The following is a 7,401-nucleotide window of genomic DNA, read 5'->3' as shown; positions in this document are numbered from 1 at the left end:
GCCCGATTAGAGGTCCAAATATCACTCATATTCAGTACAGCACTTCTAGTTAATTTTCCAGATTCCCTTCACCGTGGGTTGTGTTGTGATTTTTGGCTTATTGTTGGCATCGACTCGAAAAAACACAAAAAAAATTAAGTATTCGGTCCGCTTCATAAGTATAATCTGACCATCACCAAAAGTTATATGCGTTGTCCTTGACCATAACTAGAACCTCATGGAAATTTTCAAAGCGATCAGCGCTATATTATGTGGTAATGGGTTACTAAATAATATCTGAACACGTAAGCACCTGTAAATATGTACGTGTAAGTCCCACATCCGAGTATGTACGACAATATAATTGGTATCAATTTAAAGGTCAACCACTCCTATTGGATATAGTATCAACTTCTCGGGTCTATGTCCTTCAGGGGTAAATATATACGCCATAGAATACAAATTTTGTCATTATTCACACAAAAGTCAGGATCCATTTGACCCGCTAAATATTGACCGATCTTTATCAAAACCGGCATGCTTATTCTTTGGCCCGATCCCATTCTCAATGTAATTTCGCGATGTTCGGATCATAATGGCGGCCTCTGGAGCGACCAGAAAAACCGACAAAAATTAAGTATTTGGTCCATTTTATCCCCTAAATATTAACCGATCTTTACCAAAAACAATAGGGGTCTTCATTGGCCAGAACCCATCCTACATGCAAAATTTCATGAAGATTGGTCCATAACTGCGGCCTGTATCGTGTTTAAAAATTATAATGGACAGACGGACGGACACACATGTCTAGATCGACTCAGCTAGTCGAGATATGACGATCGGTATACTTAAAGGTGGGCGTTACAAACTTTTGGGGCTGCACAAAGCTATAATACCCTGACAACATAGTTGTGCATGGTATAATTATAGAGAACATTCTGTTCTCAGTCAATTATTAATTTTATGTAAAACACAATTTGAATTCACATTTAATCATAGTTGTGTATAAAATATATGAAATTTTTTTATTAACAATCTCCCACTGTGCACCATCATTAACATCATTCCCCCTTTTATATCAACAAATATTACCCCCTTACACAAATATAAAATTCAGTTTGCATATTTCAAGGCGCTAAGTTAAGCACCCGCACTACGTTTTTAAGTAACCTCATGCACTCTCACACTCATTTCTCTTCATTTTCATTCGCATTTGAACTCCTGATTCGTTCGTCGCACATTCGTATTTTTTCCCTCTTTTTCATATGTATGCAAATTTGGTACAATGCATTTTATTTTCGTGTTCCTCAACGACACCGCCATCATCATCCATCCATCGGCAGCCAGAAGAATCAGCAACAATGGTGGCAGCATCCGTATCCACACATTTCCCTCCATTACGACACCACCACCTACACCTCCACCATCATCCGCATCTTCATCACCTATCACGCAAGCACACACACACACACAGTTGCTGTTGTCGTGCTACTACTTGTCGTCGTAGTTCTTGTCATCGTTCACTGGCTGTAACATGGGAACACTAAATGCAATTTGTTGTATTGCAAATGATACTGAAAATTATCGTGACATTTATTTAAAACTCGAATTAGTTGTGTTGCTCTCAGTTTCGCGTTGGCGTTTTTGTGTGGTGCGTGAGAGTGTGTGTGTGTTGCTACAAAGTAATGTCAGCAGCAGCAACAGCATCACCAGCAAATATCACTGAAATTGAGTTTTATATGCGGATCATCATAAATTCGTAAAAGGATTGTGAAATTCCTTCCTTCTTCGTGAATGCATAAAACGTAATCATTTCGGTGCATACATCAAATGTCACGAGGCATTTGTATCACCCTCTGCTGTTGTTGTTGTCGGTATTATTTGGAATGCATAGCGTAGCATATTTCCAAGGACAAGAAGACAAGTGACCCGAATTTGTACAGATTATTAACCATTGTATGTTTTGTGAATGGTTGATTGTAGTTGATATTAAAAACAAAATATGATAATAAATTGACCCAGCATTCGTGTCAACAAAATTCAAAGAAGTGAGAGACAATCTGAAATTGCAATATGATGTCAACAGTAATTTTGTTATATTTATTTATTTTAAGAAGATATAGTATTACAATTTCTATTAAAGTTTCTTAATCATTTTATACTCTATAAAACTATGTTATCAGGGTATTATAGCTTTGTTACACCCTACACAACTATGTTGTCAGGGTATTATAGCTTTGTGCAGACCCAAGAGTTTGTAATGCCGAGGAATATTGGTCCTAGACCCACCTTATACCGATCGTCATATCTCGACTAGCTGAGTCGATCTAGACATGTGTCCAGACGTGTGTCCGTCTGTCCATTATAATTTGTAAACACAGTTATGGACCGATTTTGCATGTAGGATGGGCCAATGAAGGTCCCTATTGTTTTTGATTTTGATCGGTTAATATTTAGGCGATGAAATGGACCAAAAACTTTATTTATGTCTGATTTTCTGGTCGCTTCAGAGGCCGCAATTATGGCCCAAACATCGGGAATTTTTACATGGAGAAGGGGATCGGGCTAAAGAATAAGCATGCCTGTTTTGATAAAGATCGGTCAATATTAAGCGGGTCAAGTGAACCCTGACTTTTGTGTGAAAACTGACAAATTTTGTATTCTACAGCGCATATATTTAATCCTGAAGAACATAGACCCGAGAAGTTGATAGTATATCCAAGAGGTTCGCCTTTAAATTGATAACAAATATATTGTCGTATGTACTTGGATGTGCGAGTTATATATATATTCTTCTATTTGCACGAAATTTAGCTTAGCGTATTGAAGTGAGTCTAGAATGGTGTGTGCTAAAATTTCGTGAATATCGCTTCAAATTTAGATGTAGCTCCCATTTTCGTCAGATTTTAGGTAAATGGTGCAACTAGCTTCTTATGTTTGTCCGATTGACATGGAAGTTTGCACAGCGTATCAAATTAAGACTTATTGACATTATTTGTTGAAATTGGTGCAGACGCAGACATACCTTCCATATATAAATTTTGAACAGTACGGCATACCGAATAGCGAGTATTGAGCTTGCTATAAATCGATTTAAATGAGTTTATTCCATTGTACGCAAACTACTCAAAATCTGCCTGAATGGAATATAGATAAAGGTCACATATTTAAGTTCGCCAAATTGGTGAAGGGTATCATATAATCGGCTCAGTCCGACCTTACTTCTTTCCTTACTAGTCTTTATTGTATAATTTGAACTTTTCAATTAATCAATAAAAGTTAAAAAGCTAGGCTAAGCGCTCCTAATGCCGGCATGTACCAATAGTCGGCATCTCCTGTATATGACTTCAAATAACATAAGACAAGTGAAAAAGCGTTAAGTTCGGCCGGGCCGAACCTTGGATACTTTCCACCATAGACACGTACTAGGAACTAAAATATAGGGAACATACCAAAAAGTAGACCTATACCGACATATCTAAAAACAGATTATGTAAACCATAGGGTAAACCATAATACAAATTCAGAAATTTTTAATTGATAATTCAATTCGAAGATGGGGAATATCAGTCCACTCCATCTGAAACCTCCACACAGGGGCTAGGTCTAAATGCGGCTCTAGTTCATTATCGAACCATACGTTCTAATTTTTTATCTCGCTATCCTCCGCAGGTGAAATGATTACAACAGAGTCTTAAAACCAAACTCAAACCGCGGAACAAATCAGATAACTATTTTAATATAAAAAAGGGGGTTATATGGGGACTACCCCAAAAAGGGGGCGAATATTAATAATTTTTGGTAGAGGGATTTGTTACCACATACGACTACAAAATATCGAATTGCAACAAATTCAGTTGAAAAACGCGCTCAAGAACCCCAAAATACCGAAAATTGGGGGTACCCTTATATAGGGGCTATCCGAAAAAATGGACCTATATCCATAATTTTTTGTGGAGAGATTTGGTACCTATTAAGAACTCAAAAAACTAAATTACAGCTAATTCGGCGGAAAAATACGATCAAAACCCCCAAAATACTGAAAATTGGGGGTACCTTATATGGGGGCTATCCGAAAATATGGACCCATATTTATAATTCTTAGTGGCGAGATTTGCTACTCAATGTACTAAATGTCAGTGAATTCAGTTGAAAAACGCGCTCAAGAACCTCAAAATACCTAAAATTGGGGGATAACCTTATATGGGAGCTATGCCTAAACGTGGACCGATAAAGCCCATCTTCGAACTTGACCTGCCTGCAGACAATAGACGAGTCTATGCAAAATTTTGGCCATATATCTCTATTCGTTTATACGCTAGAATGATTACAACAGACAGACGGACGGACGGAAAGACGGACACGGCTATATCGTCATAGAATTTTACTCTGATCAAGAATATATATACTTTATAGGGTCGGAAATGATTATTTCGATGAGTTACAAACGGAAAAACAAAATTAATATACCCTCCATACTATGATGGATGGTATAAAAATAACATACAGGAGAAAACTTTTAAAATGATTACAACATTGTTGTAATTATAATATTTTTATCGATACCAACCTTAGGAACAACGACTTTTAAGGTTTCCATACAGTCGGCATATAAGTAAATAATGAACACATTTTCTATCATTCTGGCTCAAAATTGGAAAAAAGAGTTAAATAATGGGTATTTTTATGCGTATTTTTTTTCACATTTCAACCACTGTAACTCAGCCAATCCTCAACCGATTTACGAAATATATATCTTGTTTGAAAGGAAAAATATAAATCCGTTAGAAATAAAGGAAATTATTGGAGTTACAAACAACAAATTTTTGTTGCTTCTCCCCGAAGAAAAATTTTGAAACAGATGGACCTAAACACAATATAGTGGAAAAAATACACTCGGGATGATGAAACGTTTAAAATGCGAAAATCCTTAAAGTGTCGAATATTGGTATTCTCAATGAATTAGTAAATATTAGACCCAAATATATTTTGACCAAACAATTAAGTTGTCATTTTAGTTGTATTAATGTTTACAACTACATTTTTTGTTATACATATATTTAAAAAGTTTATTTTAACAAATAAAAAAAACAAACAAAATATTTAAATAAATATAGATTTTAAATTGTTTTAAGTATGTATGTTACACTTCGCTACACGTGGTGTTTGGTTTCTGTTGTTGTTGTTGTTACTCTTATTATTCCACATTATTTGGTGGTGCGACTTTTCACCATTCCATTTTCACCACCATGTTTTAACATGATAGGAAATGTTGGAATTCATAAGCACCCTGTTATAGGCTGCGTGTTGAATTCATACTCGAGTGGTGTACTAACATACCCAATGCGTTTGTTTTCAATACAAGGTAAAAGGGTGTGTACCCTGTTTGGTTAACTCACTTCAACAACCTTCAATAGCCGTGATCGTCTAGTGGTTAGGACCCTACGTTGTGGCCGTAGTAACCCAGGTTCGAATCCTGGTCACGGCAATGTTCACATGTAACATTGTCACGGAGAAGGTTTATTTTTAACATTTTTGTTTTTTTTTTTATTTGAAAATATTCAACTTTTATTAAGCGGCAAAAAATATGAAAGACTTCAATTGTGTAAAAAATAATGTATGTTAAAGTATTTTAATGAAAATAATAAAAATTAAATATGGTGTCAGTATTTTAGTTTGTAATTATGTTGCCACGCCAGTTTCGGCGTGGATAATTGTCCATTGATTGACCTAAAATTATGAAAATATCGAAAGTAGCAAATATTTGTTGATGTTTATTATAAAAAGTAACCAATAATTATGTAATTATGTAATTTAAAGGTGCATTGACAAGAATATAAATAGGCAATTTACAGTTATGGTGCGAAATTGGTAAAATCGACATGAAATCATAGCAATCATACTGAAATGAGAACAAAATAAGAAAACAACTTCTTTCTTTACCAAACCCAGGACAAGTAAGTATTTTTACCGGTCGACTCCTTTTGGTATCACAACCTAATATTTTAACCAACCTGTATATTTTTGGGAAATGGGACATATACCTCCCCCACAATTGGTCAAACGTAAAAAAATGGGATACTGCTAAAATTCGACCATCTAAAAATAAGGGTTGTAGCTTATGTTGATGATGTAGTCTTCTGCTGACTATTTCAGACATTATGGAGGGTGGCCATACAACTCTGACAAAATCGGCACACACCAATGGTCTTGGCGTAAACCCCACTAAAACAGAAATTTTGCTCTTTACTAGGAAACGTAATTTTCCAAATTTCCCCTTGCAATCTTTTGGTGGAGAGACCTTATCCCTTTCTGTAGAAGCAAAATACCTTAGTACAATCCTTGACCACAAATTAACGTGGAATAGGTAGGGGAGAGGGGGCACCTTTGAAAACTTTTTTTTCAAGCTTCATAAAATGTTTTATTTTAAAATTTTTGGTTTCTTATAAATTTTAACTAATAAGTACATATGTAACCTTTACAATGAATATACATATGACATATTTTAAGTTTGATATAAATATTTTTTACTGTTTTAATGGACGAAGTCAAAGTCTTTTAAACAGAACCCCCCAAAGCGGGACACCTTTGGATAAGGCATGGTATTTTTGAACGGAATAGGTTTTTTAGTGTTTATGTTCAAATATATATTTATTTTATCCATACATATAAGAAATCCATTTATTTATTAAAAAAATTATACAAAAATTTTCGAAAATTCAAAACTTAAGATCAAAATTTATTAAAACATAAAATGACATAAAAACAAAAAATTATTATGGTGGAAAATACAGTTAATTTCGTAGTCTTATTTGCCCATTTAAAATTTTGAGAAATCGAAGCTAAAAGTTAAGAACTCCGTTTTTTACTAGAGGTTACTGGACATGTTCAAAGGTGCCCCGCCTGCGGCATTTTAGGGAAATTTATAATAAAATTTTGTGTAGCAAATACATATGAAAGAAAATACATTAGTTATGATTGAAATGATAATTGGAATGTAAAAAATTTGTTAAACGAATGAAAACTATTACGGAATTCTTTCTGCGCCCTTACAACAAAAAAACTTAAAAGTTTACAATGGCACTGCGAAAACATGGTCACTCATGTAAATTTTGTCTACAACTGAAAAATCTAGCCAAAAAGGTTTACGCAGATAAAGTTCAAGATTGGCATATAAAAAAATTGGTTGCGGGTCGGAAATTTTTTAAACCGAGATTTTAAGAGCACTGTTTAAAGGTGCCCCTCTACCCTACGTTGAGGAACGCACAAAGAATGAATCCTTTCATAGGGATGCCTTGTATGGTGGCAAGGGGTCAACAAAAAGATACTGCTGACTCAAATGAATACAGTACAGCGATCGGCTTCGATCCTGACAACCGGGGCGCTAAGAAGCACAACACAAGCAGCTTTGAATGCAATTTT

General features: G+C 35.0%; 1 non-coding gene across 1 annotated transcript; it reads left to right on the top strand.

Annotated features, from left to right (window-relative positions):
• The first annotated feature begins 5,395 nt into the window (after positions 1-5,395).
• On the top strand, positions 5,396-5,467 carry Trnah-gug (transfer RNA histidin (anticodon GUG)). Its single transcript has one exon. It is a non-coding gene; the product is annotated as a tRNA-His (tRNA).
• The last annotated feature ends 1,934 nt before the right edge of the window (positions 5,468-7,401 follow it).

This window comes from Musca vetustissima, unplaced genomic scaffold (genome assembly GCF_032173495.1).
Source record: "Musca vetustissima isolate MV318-11 ecotype Yass unplaced genomic scaffold, APGP_CSIRO_Mvet_v1 utg68265, whole genome shotgun sequence".
Classification (NCBI taxonomy): Eukaryota; Metazoa; Arthropoda; class Insecta; order Diptera; family Muscidae; genus Musca; species Musca vetustissima.
The sequence above is the reverse complement of the archived record's forward strand: the minus strand, read 5'-3'. Positions and strand labels throughout refer to the sequence as shown.